This window comes from Protobothrops mucrosquamatus, unplaced genomic scaffold (genome assembly GCF_001527695.2).
Source record: "Protobothrops mucrosquamatus isolate PMUCROS unplaced genomic scaffold, P.Mucros_1.0 scaffold2554, whole genome shotgun sequence".
Lineage (NCBI taxonomy): Eukaryota > Metazoa > Chordata > Lepidosauria > Squamata > Viperidae > Protobothrops > Protobothrops mucrosquamatus.
The window spans coordinates 60808-65324 of NW_015388614.1; positions in this window are offsets into that span (position 1 = coordinate 60808).

Below are 4517 nucleotides of genomic sequence, written 5' to 3' on the forward strand. Positions count from 1 at the left end.
GCTGAAATGCGCGGGATTTTTCTCATTTTTTGGATGTGCTACTCATGAACAGGACTGTGACATTCCCAGGTTTAAAGCAACATTGATTTCCTCTGTGTTCGGAAGAAATTGAGAAATTTGACAGTTGGAACAATTAACCAGTGGAACAACCTGCCTCCAGAAATTGGGAATGCTCCAGCACTGGAAGTTTTATTATAATGATGATGATGATGATGATGATGATGATGATGATGATGATGATGATGATGATGATGATGATGATGATGATGATGATGATAAAGTTGGAAGGGACCTTGGTGGTCATCTAGTCCAACCCCCTGCTCAGGCAGGAAACCCTATACCATTTTGGACAAATGGCTGTCCAGTTTCTTCTTAAAAACTTCCAGTGTTGGAATAGCTTAGAAATTTGTCTGAAATGGTATAAAGTCCCCTGCTTGAGCAAGGGAGTTGGACTAGAAGACCTTCTAAGGTCCCTTCCAAATTCTATTCTATTCTATTCCATTTCCATTTCCATTTCTATATTCTATATTCTATATTCTATATTCTATATTCTATATTCTATATTCTATATTCTATATTCTATATTCTATATTCTATATTCCTATTCTATTCCTATTCTATTCTATTCTATTCTATTCTATTCTATTCTATTCTATTCTATTCTATATTCTATTTCTATTTCTATATTCTATTTCTATATTCTATTTGTATTCTATTCTATTGTATGTCTATATTCTATTTCTATTTCTATATTCTATTTCTATTCTATTCTATTCTATTCTATTCTATTCTATTCTATTCTATTCTATTCTATTCTATTCTATTTCTATATTCTATTTCTATTTCTATTTCTATATTCTATTCTATTCTGTTCTATTCTATTCATAGTTAAGTCAGGTTCTCCTGACTCAGTGAACCGGACCGAGTGAGGAAGATAGTAGCTTCTTTATATAATATATTTTACTCCTTAGACCAATGTTTCTCAACCTAGTCTAGTGGTTAAAGCAGCAGACTAGGAAGCGGGAAACCGTGACTTCTAGTTCCGCTTTAGGCATAAAAAACCAGCTGAGTGACTTTGGGGTCAGCCACTCTCTCTCTTCCTCAACCCAAACCACCTCACAGGGTTGTTCCTGTGGGGAAAAGAGGAGGAGAAGAGTGCATTTGCATATTTTTGTCGCTTTGAGTTATTTAGAAAAGTAATATAAAGGCAGGATACGAATGAATGAATGAATGAAGGAATGAAGGAATGAAGGAATGAAGGAATGAAGGAATGAAAACATACTTACTCCATGGCAGCTTGAAGATGTGGGGACTTCAACTCCCAGAATTCCTCAGTCAACTGTGCAGAACCAAAAATTCTAAACCAGACCCATCCATCAAATGTTTGGCTCCCTACAGGCCTGTTTCTGAACGGTCCGGTCTGTCCGAAGCTGCAGGACCATTTGGGGGTTTCAAAATTCTGGTTTTGAATAACACTCCAGTTGTACAAAACCTGGCTGTCCAACATTTTGGCCTGCCTTGACTGCACTGAGCGAAGAGGAATTGTCTTGGTCCACATGTAAAATATATAATGATAATGGTAATAATAACAACAACAACAACAACAACAACAATATAATAATAATGATAATGAATGATAATAATGTGATAATAACAACAACGATAATGATAACAACAAACAACAACAATAATAATAACAATAGAGTTGGAAGGGAGCTTGGAGGTCATCTAATCCAACCCCCTGCTCAGGCAGGAAACCCTACACCAGTGATGGCGAACCTTTTAGAGACCGAGTGCCCAAATTGCAACCCAAAACCCACTTATGCATCATCGGGTGCCGGGTGGGTGTGGCCCATTGGCTGGGTGTGACCAATTTGGGGTGTGTGGCCCATTGGGTGGGCGTGGCTGCGGTGGTAATGGCAGACTGGGTGGGACTAAAAAGTTCAATCAATCAATTCCAACTTTGCAAGATCTTTTTTTTTTCCCACAAAAAGTTGAAATTGACTGATTGAACCTTTTTTTTTTTGCACAGGGCAGCGGAGGCCTAAAGCGAAAAGGTTTTATAAAACCCAGCTGAAGGCCTAGGACTGGGGCGACGGCACATGTGCCCACAGAGAGTGTTCTGAGTGCCGCCTCTGGCACCCGTGCCATAGGTTCGCCACCACTGCCCTACACTATTTCAGACAAATGGCTGTCCAGTTTCTTCTTAAAAACTTTCAGTGTTGGAGCATTCACCACTTCTGGAGGCAGGTTGTTCCACTGGTTAATCGTTCTCACTGTCAGGAAGTTTCTCCTTAGTTATAATAATAATAAAGTTGGAAGGGACCTTGGAGGTCATCTAGTCCAACCCCCTGGCTCAGGTAGGAAACCCTATACCATTTCGGACAAATGGCTGTCCAGTCTCTTCTTAAAAACTTCCAGTGTTGGAGCATTCACCACTTCTGGAGGCAGGTAGTTCCACTGGTTAATCGTTCTCACTGTCAGGAAGTTTCTCCTTAGTTCTAGGTTGCTTCTCTCTTTGGTTAGTTTCCACCCGTTGCTTCTTGTCCTGCCTTCAGGGGCTTTGGAGAATAGCTTGACTCCCTCTTCTATGGGGCAGCCCCTGAGATATTGGAACGCTGCTATCATGTCACTATATAAAATATATTTAATGTATATAAATAACCAACCTGCATTATTTTGTTTTACTGTCATTTTTATTGTCTTGTCTGGCTTGCCTTACTGGCTGTCCAGGGCCGCACGTGGTCTGTGGGCCTCAGATTGGACACACCTAGTGTAAACTTTCAGGCTGATGACAGAGTACGATAAAATTTAAATTTATTACGCGCAATAAAATGATGTCTTTCAGCTTTGTGAATTGGGACTTTGGCATTTGGAACAAGTACAGTTTTTTTTTCCCCTGCCAGAGACTGATCACAAAACCATTTGTGGAATATTTCTTTTTTTTTTTTTTTTTTTGCCAAAAACGCTACTTGGATCCATCTGTGTTTTGTGCCGGGAGTTGACTTGATGGCACCGTTATCTGATACGTGTATGTAGTCCTTGACATACAACGGTTCGTTTAGTGACTGTTTGAACTTACAACAGCACTGAAAAAAGTTCTTACGACCATTTTTCACACTTAGGACAGGGGTGGCCTCCTCGTGGTCCCGTGATCCAAATTTACATGCTTGGCGACTGACTCGTATTTATGACGGTTGCAGGGGCCCAGGGTCAGGGGACGACCTTCTGACAAGCAAAGTCGATGGGGGAAAGCCGGATTCGCTTAACGACCGTGTTACTAACTTAACTAAAGTGATTAACAATAACTGTGTCAAGAAAGGTTGTAAATGGAGGCGAAATTCAATTAATGGCCATCTTGCTTCTCAAGGGAAATTTGGGGTGCAGTTTCTCCCATAGCAATATAAATTTTGGGCTCAATTGTGGTCATAAGTCAAGGACTACCTGTATGATCTCTTCCTTCCTTCCTTCCTTCCTTCCTTCCTTCCTTCCTTCCTTCCTTCCTCTCTTTTCTTTCTTTATCTTTCTTCCATCTTTCCTTTCATTCTTTCTTTTCTTTTTTCTTTTTTCTTTCTCTCCCTCTTTTTTCTTTCTTTCTTTTTCCTTTCTTTCTTTCCTTCCTTTCTTCCTCTCTTTTCTTTCTTTTTCTTCTTTTCTTTCTTTCTTTTTTCTTTCTTTCTTTCTTTCTTTCTTTCTTTCCTTCCATTCTTTCTCCCTCTTTCTTTTCTTTCTTTCTCTCTTTTCTTTCTTTCTTTTTTTCCTTCCTTCCTTCCTTCCTTTCATTCTTTCTCCCTTTCTTTTCTTTCTTTTTTCTTTCTTTTTTCTTTCTTTTCTTTCTTTCTTTCCTTCCTTCCTTCCATTCTTTCTCCCTTTCTTTTCTTTCTTTCCTTCCTTCCTCTCTTTTCTTTCTTTATCTTTTTTCCTTCTTTTCTTTCTTTTCTTTCTTTTTTCTTTCTTTTCTTTCTTTTCTTTCTTTGTTTCTTTCTTTCTTTCCTTCCTTCCTTTCATTCTTTCTCCCTTTTTTCTTTCTTTCTTTCCATTAAAACTTTTAAAACAACCAATTTATTTTATTATTTATTTAGCGTATGGCACTAAATAGCTGAAACTCTCTGGGCCCTTTGTATTAGACCACGCTTTAAAAAAAAGAAAGAAAAGAAAAAGCTCAAATAAAATTTTAAATCAAAGCAGCAGGCAAAACTAGGCGTGGGCGATTGTTCAAAGATAAACTACAGTGGAAAGGTAATTAAAGAGACGAGGAAAATGGAAAGGTCTCTTTCTAAACCTGGTGCTGAATCGATGCTAACCTGACTGTAGGTTGGATTCTCTGAAGAGGGCATTTAGACGATGGGGGGGGTATAGGGTATATGGTATAGGGTTTCCTGCCTGAGCAGGGGGTTGGACTAGATGACCTCTAAGGTCCCTTCCAACTCAATAATAATAATAATAATAATAATAATAATAATAATAATAATAATAATAATAATAATAATAATAATAATAATAATAATAATAATAAT